General features: G+C 46.8%; 1 protein-coding gene across 1 annotated transcript in view; it reads right to left on the reverse strand.

Moving 5' to 3' along the window:
* The window catches only part of TMEM104 (transmembrane protein 104), a 529,892-nt gene that overhangs the window by 137,929 nt on the left and 374,142 nt on the right, over positions 1 to 17,821 (reverse strand). The gene's annotated exons all lie outside the window — the stretch shown is intronic.

Here is a 17,821-nt window from a genome sequence, read left to right on the forward strand (position 1 = left end):
GCCCTTGCCTCCGCTGCTCCGAAAGGGCGTCCGTCGTTGTTGCAGAACTCCAAGGGCCCGGGCCGTCTCGGTGTCCGCTTTAATGGCCTGAAGGGAATCGTCCACTGTTTTCCCCAACAGGTTGTTCCCATCGAAGGGCATGTCCAGGACTCTGGTCTGAACGTCTGGGCGGAACCCAGTGTCGGCGATGTCCGTCGCAACGGTAATGGCGTGGTCCGAAGCCACATAACCTTCCTGCAGGATCTCCAGGGCCTCTGCCCTCTTGTCGTCCGGCAAGAAGTCCAGCAGGGGAGCCAGTTTGTACCAGAGCTCCCTGTCGTAGCGGGCCACGATAGCCAAGGCGTTGGCCGCTTTAATCGTCGTCGCTGCAGACGAGATGACTCTGCGTCCCATAGCGTCCAATTTCTTTCCCTCGCCGTCCGGTGGGGAAGTCGATGTGGAGGCCGCACCCCCCCCGCTTTTTTCCTGGCCGCCGCGGAGACGACGGAGTCCGGGGTAGGCTGAGCCCGGAGGCACAGGGGGGGCGTGTCCGGGACCCGGTACTTTTTCTCGTACCGGTCTCTTCTAGCTGGTGTCGTGGAAGGGTTCTTGAGGAGGGTGAGGCCCTCATCCCAAATGTCGTCCAATAGAGGCACTGCGAGGACCGTCTTCCTCTTGGCCTCGCGCCGCTGATAAAGGAAACCTTCCTTCCTTCTTCTCCTCAGGGCAGAGTTGGAAAAGCTCGGATGCCCTGGTGACCATGGAGTGGAACGATCCAATCTCGTCGGGCGGAGAAGCCCTGGTGGGAGGCGACGACGGTACATCCTCGTCGTATACCTCGTCGTCCGTACCCGTCGCTGCCGTGTCAGTCCCAGTATCATCCCCTCGGGTGGACGGGGAGGAGGGCTGGAAGGGGCGCGACGGCTGAAAAGGAGGCGGAGGGTGGATCCTTCTTTTCTTGGTAGGGGGAACCCCAGAAGGTCCCGGTTCTGGGTCCCCCGACGGGAGAGGTTCCGTCGGCAACGGTAGTCTCGTCCTTATCTCTGAGCATAAGGACTGTATAGCCAACAAAATGGCCGCCGAGTTGTCTCGCGGCGCTGGAAGAGGGGAATCTGACGGGCGATCAGGGGCCCCGTCGGTACCCTCGACGATGTCGTCGTCACCTGCGTCGGGATCCATCCCGACGGGCCGGTCTTCTTCCACGCCGAGGCCGTGGCTTAAGACCTCGACCAGCTCATCCTCCGAGGTTGAGGCCGAATCTACGACGACGCCCTGCCCCCCCTTTTTCTTCCCCACGGGGGATTTCACGGGGGTCCTATCGATGGGCACAAAAGAGGACTCCCTCCGAGGTGGCAGGGGGACTCTGAGCCCCGAGGTCGCCACCACTGGTGTAGCCTCCACAGGCTGAGCCAGGGCCGCCGCGACAGTTTCGATAGAGGGCTTGGCCGGATGGATTAAGGCCTTCACCACCTTAGGTGCGCTCACCGCCTTATCCTTGAGGGGGGGGACACTGCCTCGCTCCCCCTCCGCCTTCGAGCTCGACCAGGGCCTCTCCAGGAGCCTCGCCGGGTGCTCGGCCTTCCTCTTACCCGACCCAGAGCGTTGGCTCGTGGTTGATGGTGCCGGGGAGGGTGCGCCCAGCCTGGCGCCCGTAGAGCCCGACCGTTCGGCGCTCCCGGTGCCAGCGGACTCGCGGTGCTTGGCCTTATGTTGGACCCCCGTCGCCAGGGCGTCCTCAAAGGTCTTAGAAGACCGCTCGGATTTCTTCCTCTTCTTCTCGCTGGACGGGCTCTTCCCTTCCAGCCAGTTGGCGAGACGTTGATGGCGGTCCTTCATGGTCCGCTCCGACATGTTGCCGCAAAACGCACAGTCCTTCTCCACGTGCGTCTTGTCCTCATGTAGGCAGTAAAGACAAAAAGAGTGTTCGTCCTCCTTGAAGACGTTTTGCAGCTGGCATCCAGGGCAGACCCTGAACAGCTTTCCGGGCGTCGAGCTTCCCTTCTCCTGGGCCATGACCGGGCCTGAGAAACTTCTGGAGTCCTCCAAAAGCGTAGCTCGATGAAATCTTCACCCTTGAGGGGCGTAGACGAATCCGACACGGGTCCCCGTTGATCGGATGGAGAGTCGGTGGAGCTTGAGGCTCTTTTGACCGAAAAAACGAAGTTTTTGAGAAAAAACGTGAAAAAATAGCACTAACGCTCGAGAGCAATAGCACGAGGATCCCAACACATGAACGTGTGGTAAAAATCTGAAGATGGCTGCCAGAGGCGGTGCTAAGGTAGAGGGCAGTCATTGGCTGTGGTCAGTATGACGCAGAGACCAGTGATTGGTTATTGCTACGAAAGACAGATCAGAAACGAAACTGATACTGGTTTTTTCTTTACCGAGGATTCCCAGCCTGACGACGGGGAATATTCATGAGCATGTGAATCCATGCCAGACCCCATGCTGGAGAACAGTTTTCAGATAGCCTAATTTAGTGTGCTTCCATCCATAATGGGTTTCATGAATTAGAAAGTACTGTTAATTCATCTTACCCGATTACATTTTGTATACTGGTGCTACACCCCTTTTCACCCATAGAATTTCCACATTCAGGCACTGGAGGGGAGATGCGACGCGTGAATTGCAGTCGCATTAAGCACTTCTTTCTGGTCTCGGATGGCTCGCGGACCAGCGATCTGGAGGAGTAAATGGGGACTCTGAAGAGCCCCGCCTCTTGTCCCAGTCCCTCCCCTGTCAGGCTCACACATATATCTGCTGTCCATAGACTTGCGCATCGACAATAACCCATCTGGGAAATGGGGCCCTTTTTTCACTCCCTGTAACAACTTGCAGAGAACTGCAGTGACTTCTGCACGCCCACGCTAAGGTGGATGTTGTTTAGCTATTCTGTTGCTGTCTTTTCTAGGGGCGTTCACCTTAGCATTAACGATTTCCCTTCTCTGCCATAACACACACAGAGGACTACCGAACCACCCCGCTAAACACCCAACCCGCGCTTCACCCTCAAACCGACTGTCAAAGGCAGATAACCTCAAACACCCAAAACCCAACACCCAGCACGATGATCAATGGACAGTGCCCTTCCATAAACATCCAGTGGACGAAACAAAGCACGCACCAACAGAGCCACCAGTTACTCCTGGTCCTACATGCATCAACAGATGAGCACAGCACCTGCCTATCCCTCTCTTCCCCCTATCAAACCCAATCCACTGTACCTTAGAGGCACAAAGGCGCCTAGAGACCATGAAAATGGCAGCGGTGTGCAGTATAAATCAACTTAACATAACATACTAATCATGACTATGCAAATGGGAAGTTTCGCTATGTCGAGGTTCCCTCGTCGCGCTCCCCAATCTAATATAGGTATAGGTTGTGCCACCAGAAAGCGCCCTCATATGTTAGCAGTTGGGGTCAAGACTGCCTTTATTGACATTTACTAGGTTTTTTTGGTAGTGGGACTATTGCTTGAGCAAAAACGGATCCATTTATTTTGCTCGTTTATTTGGCTCTAATTTTACCACCAAAATGTAAATGGTGGGTTGGGGTCAGGCAATATCAGTGGAGTGAGGAGTCTTCCTCCCAGCATTTGGTGGTAACATTTTTTGAAACAAATTAAATAAAAACGAGCAAACACAATGTGAGCAGTTTTTTTAATACATACAATAGCCCCCCATTATGTCGTATGCTTAAGTACTCATTCTTCACATGACCGATTTTAAATGTGGTACTTTATTACAGAGTATATCTTTTCAGTATAGCAGTTTTCTGTGTGGCAACACTGATCTCCCTACCAGGCCTCTTCCTTCCTGAAGTTAGGTGGGACTGCTCTGCCTTGCAGCTTATCTTTAGAGAGGTCTGGCTTCCCTTTCGGGTGGATTTGTTGTTTTGCCATTGGATTTAGTGGTTATACTGCCCTCATCAGAGCCCTGTAGTACTGTACAGCACTTCACCTGTGTGGGACTGTACCCAGCAATACAAGCCTCTTCTATCTGGATATTGCTGCTCAAGATACATTTGGGAGACAAACCTCCTCCTCCTTTTAGATGCTTTTCACTAGCACAGTGTTAATTCTATGTTATATACAAAAAGTTTCTATTTGAGAGAAGTGAATTTCCTCCGGGAGTTAAGACGTTCTTTTTGCAGCTTTCCCTCCACTGACATCAATGCCCCCCACCCCCACTTTTTCCTAGGATGCAAGTCCTGTCCTGACTTCTGGAGTAAGTAAAGGCTTTTTTGCTATAGTTTCCTTGTTCAGGTCATCTCTTCTGGGGGCACTGGTCAGCTCATAAGACAATATGCGCAGCAACAACTGTCCCCTTTGCGAGATTACTTAGTGTTTTTTTGCAGGATGCGTTGTGCCCCCTCCCCTTTTCATTTTGTTTTTGTAACTTATCTGTTAGCTTTATGAGGTGCCCAAGACAGGCTGTTTTTATATCAAATGTTTCATTTTTCCTTCATGCATTGTACAGCATAAAGCCATTTTCGAGTACCATGCCCACAAAATGGCTGTGCCAAACACTTTTCTCCTTGTCCTTGGACCATCTTGTCATTTGGCTTTCTTCCTGCCTTCTCAGATCTGGAAATGCCAATTATGGAAAGTCCTCTCAGGAAAGAATCTCAAGTTTCCAGGACAAAGCGACAGTGTGGGACTGTATTTCCAAACCACACTCCAGCCAGGGGTATGTCTGTTGCTGGGCAGTTGTGGCGCAAGAGGCGATCCGTGATTGGACAGCCCTTGTTAGTTTGAATAGTGCAGATCCTTGCCATTGGTGGGTTGGGGCACCGTGAGTCCGAAGTTGGGATAAAAGGAGGAGTCCTGCATCTGCTGCTTGGCAACGTGATGAGGAGCCTTTCTGGAGCAGAGCCTTTGTCGCTGTCACAAGTGCCGCCTGCCGCTACCTCATCAGGGGGTTCTTTCGTGCTGCCTATCACAATCCTGTGCTGGGAATCTCCCGTCATCCGAAATGTGGTGTTCTTCTTGAGGTGGCTGTTCAGCGTCAAGGTATCGGGGGCAAGGAAACGCAGCCTAGCTAGACCCAATCCCAAACTCGAAAACTACCACTGCTCCAGTAGCCCCGGTATCCCCTTAAATAGATACAGCGACTGGAGTAAGTGGGAAGAGAATCTGATAACCCCTTCGATGGTTTCTTGGAGAATCAGAGGGAGGGGAGGAAGCTTGCATGTGTGTTTCCAACACCCCCACCATAGGGTTGTATGGCGGGTGTAACGTCCTCATACTAACTCAGTTTGGGGAAGTGTTCTGGCAAAGGATTCCTCCAGGGCTTCCCCGATGAGTATGCAAGTATCCCCAATCTTGGTTTTCTTCTTACTGGAAAATTTTGTCTACCTTTTGGCTTTGCCAATACTTGTTCTCCGCCTGTAGAGACTTCCAGATCCCTACAACAAGTACTTACTAGGGACTTCCAAAGTGTTGGGAGCCATTTAAAAAATAAATAAAAGGCATGTTTATTTTCCCTCATTGATTTACTTGCTGTTTTTACTCACTTTACTCTGAAAACAGTAAACTCGGTTTTGCAATAAAAACAATAGCCTGTTAGCAGTAAAGTGTGGGTGCTCTCTAGTCACACACACAGGCAAAGTTATGATGGGTTTAAAGCATTTTTAAACCCTCCGTAACTTTGCTAGCATTTGCTAAACATGGCCCAATGCTCCAACCACAAAGCTGTCAGACTACTGATCATCCCCGATAAGGGTGAAACCAGTTGTACAGTGGTCTGCATCTTTGACAACCGTATGTCTTTTGTTGATCAAGCCATGTTTAAAATACCACTGCACTGTAACACAAAGGCGATTTCCTGGAACAAAAGGTTTGCATTTGGGTAAATGTGCATACCACAATGATTTGCTTATGTGGCTCTGAACTGGAGGTGTACTAATTTTTTCAGCTGATTTTCGGCGGCTCCTAACAAGCGAAAACAGCACATCCCTTTGCCTCCCCACCCTCGCTGGCAGGATGTTTGTAATGGGGGGGTTGTGGGGGTGTCTCAGTGCCTGAACCACCCCTCTCATGCTGCCGCCACCCCCCTCCCCAACCAAGCATACCCCGACCCCAATAAACACACAGACACGTAAAACACACACACAAACTCTTACCTGTTCTGCTCCAATGGCTCTTCCTGGGCTTGACATGTCTGTCAGCCCCTAGGCGCACCAGTGTGTGGGTGGGCACGACAGTTGATTTAGAAAGACTGGTCTGTTTGGTCACAGAGAGGTCTTTCTAAATCAGTCTTTTTTCAATTTGAACAATAGAAAATGACCTTTTCACTCAATACCAATACCAATTGATTTACCTGAGTGGATGGCAAAGCTTTACTGCTCTGCCACACTACATTAATTGAGTTAGGCTATACCCGAGTGTTAATTTCCCAGTTTACTAACAAGGGTGGCCTCTCAGAGCCCTCCCCCAGGGTTGTTTCTGAAAATATATCCTAACACTATCGTGTGATGTCACCATGACGTGATTTAGCATCCAGCCACGACTTTCTTTTGTGGCCTGGAAAACCGCACCACAGGTACTTTTTTAAGGCATACTTATTATTGCAATGCATTCGCGTATGCCGCCGCGTGAGCCATGCCCCTCTATTCTCGGCCCCAGGTGCAGCATCATGAAGCGTGAACACACGGACTCCCCAACAGCTTCAACCTTTGAGACCCAAGTCAACTGTTTCTCACGGCCCAGCCCCACCCCATCCACATGAACGGACGAGCCAGTAGCCACTGGGATGTGCGATGCTCCAAGAACGTTGCTGGAGCACACCATGTGCAAGTGCTACCATCGGCTCCTACACTGTAATCTTATAGTAATGGTCATTGGCGCGCAACACAGACATGACAAGCCGCAGCCACTGGATGACATAAGCAGCAATGCAGTCATGCTTACTCCTTGCCATCTCCGAGGAAGGCCTCTCACAACATGCATATCAGGGGCCTGGGCGAAGGCATCCATGCATCACATTGCAGACTCTCTAAAAGAGAATGCCCGTTTCGTTCAATGAGCAGGCATCAGCCCTCCACCACTGCCATTCTGGGGACAAAGCAACAAGTGAGGTTCTACGAAGGGTATGCAGCACTATGGGGCCCCTCGCCCATCAATAGAACTCAATGTTGGTTGCGCCCAATTGAGCATTGCAATTTCATTTTCATGTGCAATTTTCTGTGATCACAGCTATATATTTCTAATAGCACATTTTCTTCGTGCATCCCAGATACTTGCTCGGCCTACAGTATTCATTACAGAAATATGCCATCTTGCTTTCCGCACACTTAAGTTGACCGACTACCTCAAGTATGTGTGGAAAACAATATATCACAGTTCAGACTCTTAATATGAGGTGTCCACTGACTCCAGGCATTGCCAAACACATGATTCATACTTGGCACACGCCACCATTTTTAAATTGTGGTGCCCTTTTAAAACTGTAATCAACAAATGATTAAATAACTTTTCCAACATGTCAGATTTTACTGCATGGATAACACTGTCATAATTATATTTAATTATTGCAAAACAATCACACCTTAAGTTTCAAATGTCTTCATTGCGTCGCTCAGGGATACATTGTTAAAATGCATTTTAAAGCAATTCTAAGTGCAATGTGTTCATCAATTCTTTCTTAAATTGCCAAACATGTAATTGAGATGGTCAAGACGGCCTCAGGTGTCCACGATACCTGAGGTTTGTACATTTTATGGCTGGTGTGAGACTTTCCCATTTGCCAGTCATTCCACAGTGATTCTGCAAGCACATTTCCGGAGAACAGGAGTTTAACCTACATTCAGCCCCATTTCTGGCCTTGTCAATAAGGAATTCAATGCCTTCATGGCCTCCCGCCTCCATGAAGGTATGCATGGTGACCCAGTAGACGGCCCATCCCCCGGGGCGTTAATACTCGAAAGCTACTGCCTTCTAGTTAGCATTTTTATTGATCCTTGTTGGAAAAAAAAATGTATTGTGCAGAATAACCTGTGTGTGGATTTCTAAATCCCTTCCTTCCACAACTCGCCACTGGACAGTGCGATATCTTTTCGTGATTAGTATGCACATCATGAGTGTGCTGTGTTTCTTATTGCATATTCCCCACGCCAGTGTGGATCCGTTGTGTTGTCTATACATGACCAAGATGATTTGGATTCCATGTGACTGCAGAAATGAGCAAGCCTGTCACAAATGGGATGATGAAAGCAACCGTCGGCATGACAGCGGTATGCATGTTCCCTGTGTGTCAGCTGTTCAAGGTGTGCTCGTGAATGCATGCCCGTGAATGCACCCTTATCTGAATGATTGTTACAGTTCAGCAATACGAAATTATGTTTACTGGAAAAATAGACGACCACCTTAGCTGTACCCAATTACGACAGGTCTCTTACTACCACCCTATATCCCCTCCAAAGAGGGGAGCCAGACTGCTCAGTGACCCCGCCATACGGAGAGTCAGCATAACTTGAAAGGAGACTATAACACTGTGGCTTAGTGTTCTGAAACCCTTACAAGGGGACTTACTGAAAAGAACCCTAACAAGGGCATGTCTTTACACCAATGGATTAAATGTCTTGTGACTCTGATGTTGATGGCTCAGCAATCATTCTCGCAATGTCAGAGTGAACAATGGCAATAGAACCGAGAGGCATTTTGGGCCCGACATTGGGGCTCCCACATTGGGGATACCAGACATTTGCCCTCCATGAGCAGCATCGGGCCTGAAAAGCCGAATGTGCCATCTTGAAACTCTGGCATGCAGCTCTTAATATTTTGATTCCTCAAGCTGGGTCTTATTACAAATGTGTCAATTGATGTTCATCCCTAAGAGACCCTTAGTCCCGCGGCATCACCTTTCTTTCCCGTGCACATCTCCTTACACTGCTGTGTGAGCTGTAGGGGTTGGTTGTAGCCTTTGTTTATTCTAGTAGGGTACAATTTACTTTACCCTGTGGATGCCCCTGACATGACCCAATTTAAATCCAGTCCAACAAAAAGACGCATCTTTTAGGAGTGATTTGAAAATGCGAGCTTCCATATAGTGTCCTGCAAACTGCCTGCCTCAGGATGTGATGCCATGTCCATCAATGGAATGCAAGTTTTGAATCCACACCTGGAGGGAAAGGTGTAAAGCGCCAGTGGAAGCGTTGGCACACTGGAATGTAGAATTTTCAGAGCAGTACTTGAAAATGTAATTCAGCTTCAAGTTTTAAGCACCAAAAAGTCGCCTGTGATAATTTCCCAGGAGATATGATTGGAGATGCTCACACCCAACATCATGTTAAGAGGCGGGAAAGCAAGGGGGGGGGATGACCTGCTTTGGGGGATTGGAGGCTTTCAGACACCCACCAATGACGGACAACCTTTTTCTCTCTGGTGCCCTTTGAAGACTTATGGTGCAGACAAGGAAATTGATCTCCAAATGGGGGTAGGGAGGACACCAGTGAACAGAGCCTGTGATGCCAGTAAGGCAACGTTCTACATTTCCTCTTCCATGGCACCAAGCCCACTTATTTATATATACCTTTGCCTTTTAAGTGTGTTAGTCTTTCCCACGAAGATGAACTTAAGCGGAAGAAGAGTGTTCAGGTAAACCCTTTCTAAGAACGATTTGCTCTGAAACCAAACTTCTTTTGGTGATCTCAAGAAAGTCCCATAGAAGAAAGGCAGCAATTATCAGATGCGAGTTGCATACCTCTACATATCGGTCAAAAAAAGGCCATGAACTCGAAGCCCTCGATGTACGGCAAAGATTTTACATGCTCCGATCTACACAGGTACTGCACATCCCATTTTCTTTATTTGCTGAAATTGCAGATTTTAAGGATGACGACGATGGATATCGCTTGGTAGTTGTGGATAGATGTTTGTAAAGGAAAAGAGGGTCAAAGTCAGGAGCCCACTATTTGTTGTCATGCCTCTTACCAGAACAGATGGAGGGTGGAATGAGAACAGTTTCCAGAATGATTTCTAAGAAGCTGGCACTAACAGTATTCAGGGATGTGGAAGGTCTTTAGGCTCGCAAGTTTTCAAAATTGATTGTAGCCTTCTCTTGAGGGATGCAAGTGGCAATATTCAGCTTTACAGGTGCTCCACTGTAAAAGTTAAGATGCGTCCATCTGGAAGCCTGTTAGTGGCATAGCGTTAGGAGCATGTGGAGAATATTTTCTCCAATCTAGGGCTGTATAAAAGCAGCAAAATTATCCAACAAAGAGCCAATGTTTTGAAATATTGAACAAAAGCATGAATCCACCAATATTCAGTCTTAAAAAATATTAATGAAGAACGCATGGTAGACCTATCTAACCAAGTCTCAGAATTTTTTTTTGACAGAAAGTGCTCAACTTCAGCTCTGTGGGAGGCACACTACATAACATGCAGTATTAAAATTGGGAAAATTGAGGTAGGGATGGAGTTTGTTTTAACGTAGCCTGGACTGATGGAAAAAGCAAGCCCTACGAGAAACCTTACTTACTTGTAGCCGATATATTTCAACTCGTGTCTCTTTAAGAGTCACATGATAGTATAGTATACAACACAGCGGTTGTGCTTGAGTGTTTATTAAACCTTTATTTATGCATCAACTGGGGGAGAAATCAGTAATGGGACCCACGCATGACTTGTACAATGCTCCATCTAGTTGATGTCCTCCCTTAGGTTGCTTTTTAGCTGCATGTATTTCTTAAAATCTTAAAAATATTAGCTAAAATATTTATTTTTGTACATTTTTAACTGTACACATCTGAGGGGAGACCCCTTTACAGAGTAATTTTGGTAAATTCCCAAGGGCAGAGGAAATTTGAGTCCGATGGGTAGATTTTGTGAAAGTATATAATTGTCTACTTCATTACCTTTGAGCTCATTTACTCCTCTTGAGTTAATATAAGGAAAGCATTGTTAATGTGAAGAGACACATCCTAATGAACTTTCAAAAAGTAAGGGGGCGTTTGTAGCTAGGCACACCAATGAACAGGACTCATGAAATGCTAACCCTATTAAAGGGCAGTCGGTCCGGTTTACCTCTTAACCAGATTGGCCAAATGGTCTGAAAATGGGGATTTACCATCTCTTCCGAAAAATAGCATTTGCCGCTTTTGCATTAATTATCAAGAAATGGTATTTTTGTCCCGCTTCTAGGCAGATCATTAAAACCAATTTGAAGAGAATTGCATTTCAGGTAAAGTCGCCTGGCGTTACTATTTTTACTCTGGGCAATTTGACCTTCTTGCACCTGTGCACCTAGCCACGTTGTCAAGCAAGCCTTGAGATTACGACTTAGGACAGCAGCCTTTATTAGCCTATCTACAACCCAAGTTGCAAATCAAACTAGCAGAAGATTATTACTTTGCCAATTAAGCGAATAAATAAATCCATTTGAGGCATTCCTCTGATAATCACAGTATATCCAGACATTATTTGCACCTTATTGGATGGGTTCTGACAAAGTAAAGTCAAAGTAAAAGGTGTATATATTGTTACCCTTCTGTGCACTATAGGTCACAGGCATTACTTATAATTTAGATTATATTTTATGAATTATTAATGTTTACTCTGGATGATCAATTGGCATTTGTAGGATACGTATATTAGTATTTATTTCATGTTGATTGTAATTATTTTAATGTGGACGTTTAGGTTACGACTTATTTTACCTAGCTAAAGGATTGATAGGCTAAACAGTATTAGAAATGCATTTATTAGCACTGGTTCTGCGACCTTTGAACCTGCCCTGATGTCGGTTGATGCAATAATATGCGTTAGTTAGGGAAACCCTTTTTGTCTATGCTCTGAATGTCCCGAACCTTTGGCTTATTTTTGCATCTAATTTTCCCCAGTGAGCCAAATCCAGGTATCACTGAGGACAAGTCTCATCTGTATAGAGGGGCCACTGAGAGGCACCCCTAAAGTGTTTCAAGCATTATTCTTGAAAATGGGAGCCGCAAGATATGTAGCATTTTTGGCTCTCAAACAGAGTTTCTAGTGGTTTTGGAAATCCAGTAACAAGGCAACTGTACTTTGTTGCCCTTGTGCAACTTGTTGAAGACTGGGAATGGCAAAGCAAAAGTGTGTTAAGTGCGCACCAGCTCAAATAATAGATAATGTTATTTGGGGTCAAATAGATCTACGCATCATGTTGTACAAATATCATATGCAAATGCAACTGTTGGAAACGCCCACAGTACGTGTTTACACCTTTGCAGTCAAAACTAGTGCAACGTAATCATGATTTAATCACATTTCCATCTGCGAGACAATAATATTTTCTGTCTGATGTTAAAACAAACCGTTTACTGCTAGTCCATTAACTTCAACATGTCATAAGGCAAACGATCATAGCCAATGCATTTCAGACTAGAAAGTCCACCATTAGGGCACACATCTGAAAGTAACACACTCTAATAAGTGTCCAGAATAGTGTTTTATCATTAAATGTGTAGAAGTACCCTCCTTAACTCAAAGTAAGATATATTTAAAAATGGACCAAGTAGCACGTTTTATCAAGCTTAAGGATTGTAAAAGAAACAGTCAACATGTCATTTTAATATATCCCTTTTCTTAAATTCACACCTAAAAATTGATAATACATTCACACCCAAGTAATTGATCATTTGAATAGGCAATTGTGGTACCCGATACTGCCCAAAAGCTTACTCACATGAGAGTTAACGCTGGACCAATGATACTATAATCTTAAAACAATGGGAACAAATATAAATAATGAACACTTCATAAAGATACAAAAAGATATAATGTGAAATGTGCAAGTTACCCAAGCATACCTTCTCCTGGAGTAATTAATACTCACTGTACCTTATCCATACCGTAAACCACATTTATAAAAGCAAACACCATATGTAGCGTGCAACTTATTGCGTGGTAGTCGCAATTGCGTTACATCTGGTCGCCTCTTCTTTGCATAGTGAAAAAAATGTACCCTCCATAAATATAAAATATGCATGCTTGTATTCTAATCTATTTAAAGACATTATTAAAAACCATTTATTTCATTACATGAATTATGAATTAATATTGCTTCTTCCTGTCCACATACGAAAAAATGTGTGCACTGGGATTACAAAAGTTGCACGGCTGTTTTGCATTCTTCTTAAAGATACAATGTTGAAAACAATTGGTTACATTTCTTGAACAATGACTTAATATTACCATATGCCATGCTGATAAGGGGGGGGGGGCTAGTAATTCTGAATACCAGGGAGGAAAAATGCTGGACACAACTTGGATCAGAAGGAACAAGACTCCACGCAAGATTTACAAAGTGACTAAAAACCAATTCTCAATAAAAAACAATTCTCAATCATGCGCAAGACATTTCCTCACAGTACAGTATACAAAAGGTTCAAATATTTTACCTTCTTCCCAAAGTTCACAAGTACCCAACTATGCCACCTGGGAGACCTGGCAGCCACTCATGGCTGATTATATCCATGAAGCAAATACATTGGCTACTTTTTGAACCCATTGGTACAAAAGAAAGACATATGACATGCATTACTCCTCGTAATAGCATTTGATGATGATTCTATCGGCTTAGATTCACATGCTGTGCAAATAATCTGACATCTACTGGGTGGAAATCACAGAATATTGCATCATTTTTTCGATGAATGAAAGGGGACGTTGACATGGGCGTGACTAACACTATCCCTAATGTGACGTGTAGTGTACCCAAAATACCTCGCGTGTCGAGCTCCCTCATATTTGTTTTTTTTTTGCCATGAGGAAGCCTTATAGTCAGCATGAGCGAGTACAGAAGAGAAAAGGTGTAAGAGGTTATGTTCCTTCTACTTCATGAGGGGAGGAAGGGTGGGCGCATTTGAATCTAAGCAGATACAATAATCACAAATCCTATTACGGTGAGTAATGCATGTATTCTGATGCTTGTGGAACTGCTTAGAATCGCATGCTGTGCATAGACTAGCAAGCAGTACCCAGAGATGGTGGTGGGATGTTTGAAGCAACAGTAGCAAAGGGATGTCTTAGCACCGCTTGCCCCACCAGAGAGTCAGACCTAAAGTGAGCATCTAGGCAGTACTGTTGAGAAAAGGTGTGTACAGAACTCCAGGATGATGCTTTGCAAATGGAATCCAGAGGAACATTTGCAATGAATGCTATGGTAGCCCCTGTGCCCAGAGTAGTGTGTGCTCTGGGCATGAAGGGTAGATCTCTCTTGGCAAGAGAGAAACACATAGTAATGCAGTTTACGATCCACTTGGAAATTGCTGATTTAGAGACAGGGTCCCCTTCTCTACCAGCTGCCACTAATACGAAGAACTGGTTTGTTTTCCTTTGTCTTTTCCAGATAGTAAATTGCTGCTCTCCTCACATCTAGTGTGTGGAGGCTTCTTTCTGCCACATTAATGGGGTTTTGGAAAAATGTGGGTAGTACGATGGATTGGTCAACATGGAACTTTGAGATAAATTTAGGCACAAAGCGAGGGTGTGTGCGCAAAAGCACCTTGCCTTTGTGAATCGTGACAAATGGGTCCTGAACTGAAAGGTCCTGCATTTCACTAACTCTACTTATGGAGATGATCGCCACTAGGAAGGCAGTCTTGTAAGTGAGTGCTTTAAGGCTAGTTTTGTGCATTGGTTCAAAGGGAGGACCATCAGTCTGGTAAGAACAACATGTAGGTCCCATCCGGAAGCTGGGTTGTAGATAAGGGGGATGAAGTCTCGTTACCCCTTCCATAAAGGCCTTAATTACAGGAATTTTCCACCATGAAACCTTGCTTTGGGACGTGGTGTACGCCGAAAACATGGCTAAGTGGACTTTAAGAGCAATGAAAACCAGTCCTGAATCTAAGAGACGAGTAAGGTAAAGGACGATATCTTTAGGTCAGCATTCAATAGGATTGATGCCCTTGCCATTACACCAGATGATAACGCGCTTCCATTTGCTGGAATAGCAATGCTCGGTGTTAGGTTTCCATGCCTCTGAGTATGTCCATGCATCTTTGAGGGAGCTGGAGGTGTCCAACTCTGACCTCAGGAGCCAGGCGGCTAAGTTGAGAGTGTGAGGGCATGGATGCAGTGTTTCCCCCTGGTCTTGATATAGCATGTAGTACAAGCACGGCAGCTTCCTGGGAGGGGAGACTGACATTTCCATGAGATGGGAGAACCAAGGTTGGCAGGCCCACATAGAGGCCACCAGGATCATCACGACTGGTTCTTGGTGCATCTTGTGTACTATTCCGTTGAGCAGGGGAATTTGGGACGGTGGGAGGCAGAGTGCGTAGACACATTTCCCGGACCATGTTATCCAAAGACCTTTCCCCTTGGAGCAGTTCTGAGGGTCCCTGGAGGCATAATCTGGGCATTGGGCATTCACCAGAGTGGCGAATAAGACGGAAACCCCATTCTGCCAAGACTTTGAGTACAATGTCCTCCTGTAGCTGCCACTTGTGCTCTACTGGTAGGGGAAAGTCTCTGCTCAGTACGTCAGGCAGGAGATTGAGTTCCCCTGGAACATGTTGTGAAAGGAGGAACATGTGTTTGAGAGCTCACTTCCATATGTTCAGGGACAGTTTGTACAGCCCTAGACAGTGAGTGCCCCCTTGTTTAAGTAGTACATGGCCGTAGTACTGTCCGTGAGGACTAGAACTGTTTACCCCTGGAGGTGTGTCTGGAAGGCCTTCAGGGCCTTGAACACTGCTAGCAGTTCCAACAGGTTGATATGATTGGATGCTACTGCTAGAGACCACACACCATGCACAGTCTGTTGAGGAAGGTGAGCCCCCCACCACGTCAGAGATGAGTCTGTGGTGAGAGTGGCTTCTACTGCGGGGGTGGTGAAGGTTGACCACCACTGCAGAGACTGAATAAGGGCTGCCGAGACAACAACTAGATTGTCCCACTGGCCTGAAACCACTGGCTCGAGAGCCACTCTTGCATGGGGCGCAGATGAGCGGGAGGAACTAGGGAGATGCAGGAAGCCATCATCCCCAACAGTCGCATGGCTTTGCGTATGGTCACCTGGTGACTGGCTACATAGTGAGGGATCTGGAACAGCATGTTTCTAACCCTCTCGCTGCAGGGGAAGACAAGGCTGTCTGATCTGGATTAGAATCCCCTTAAACCGTTTGACTTGATTGGGGTCTAGACTAGATTTCTTCTCGTTGAGAGAATCCTAGGTTGAAGAGGACATCTACAGTCTTCTGGGTATTTGTCTGGCATGTTCTGTACGAATCCCCGGTTATGAGCTGAGATGAGGATAAAGTGGAATGGCCTGCCTGCGCAGGTGAGCAGCCACTACCGCCAGTACCTTTGTGAATACCCGTGTTGCTAAGGCAATGCCTCTATCATGAACCCGAGGTACTTTCTGTGCGCTGGTGTTAGACGATCCTCTGCACACCAGAACACTGCTCACATCTCCCCAACACCTTCCTCGGGTTCCCACACGACTCCCTCCAGGGTTCGAGACTCATGTGATTCGGTTTACCCAAAGGACCGAAAGTTCCGTACCAGGTACAATTTACGGGCTCGGTTGCAGCCCTTCCTGCATTGGCAGTTGCCATGGAGAACATACAGCAGAAGGGGCGGCAGAACACCTCCGCGTCGATCGTTCACTTGCTCACGTGATTCAGAGCGGCGTTTCCCACGTGACCTTGGTGGACGTCACATGACCCCGAAACGCACAGTACATAAAGCCTGATCCACGGAGCACTCATCGCTTCTCAGCTGTTTTCAGACCCTGTTTGGCGCGACGTTTGATAACACTATTGGTTTACCTTGATCTTGGAACTCTCACTTGGACTCCTTCGGATTATCCTTTTGTACCTTTGCTTGGAACTGCTTACCTATTGCTGGATTTCGACACGACCCTCACTTGTTTTCGGATCATCCCTTGGTACTTTGTTGAACTTCTATGCCATTTCCCTTTTGGGATTCAAGTTACGCCTTCAGCTCTACAGGTGGCTTATCCTGTATCCACGCTTGTCTGCGTTCCTCTTGTTCTAGGGACCGCCTCATCTGAGTCTCGAACCTCCCTCCTAGGTTTCCTGGGTTTTCCAAACACCGGATAGGTAAGACTGTTCAGATCCTTTGGTTCTTGTGATATATTGTAATTGCCTGGTACTTAACCCCGTTCTTTTTGCAGCAGCATCGGTGTTCCAGAGGTTCCGTGGATCCGGGAAGTAACATCTCCCACCTGTGGCCCCAAAGGTCGCACAGCGGGTTTCTTTTGGTTCCCCTGTGCGTCACTTGGGGACAGAGGTCTCAACGGTCTACACGACACTCAAGTCAGAACAGCTGGCAACATTGAAATATGAAAGTATGCATCTTTAATTTCCAATGTGGCCATGTAATCCCCCCGTTGCAGCAGTGGGATTACCTCCTGCAGCGTTGTCATCCTGAACTTTTGAGGATCGGCATACTTGTTCGCGGGGCGCAGCTCTAGAACAGGGCACATGGTGAGATCCTTTTTGGGTACAATGAATTACACTGAATGAATACCCCCGTTTACCTGGCGATGGGAGACGACTTCTATGGTGCCCTTTTCCAGAAGGACCAGAACCTCTTTCAGTAGGATATGCAGGTGTTCTGGCGACAGGCATCTGCTTCTCGGTGGGTGGTATCGAGGTGGTTGGAGAAACTCAATACAGTACCCGTGGGCAACAGTCTTTAGTACCCATTGGTCTGAAGTGATCCCCTTCCAGGCATGGATGAATGATGACAAGCGACCCCCGACCAGTAAAGCGTGGGAGGGGACCTGAACCGGTGAGTTACTTTGAGGTGGAGGCCGGGGAGACCCTAAGAATGGAGTTCCTGCCTCTACCCATGGCCCTATGAGGGCCTCTTTGTTGGTATTGGAGGCTA

Source organism: Ambystoma mexicanum, chromosome 3q, assembly GCF_040938575.1.
Source record: "Ambystoma mexicanum isolate Mex_15411 chromosome 3q, UKY_AmexF1_1, whole genome shotgun sequence".
Taxonomy (NCBI): Eukaryota; Metazoa; Chordata; class Amphibia; order Caudata; family Ambystomatidae; genus Ambystoma; species Ambystoma mexicanum.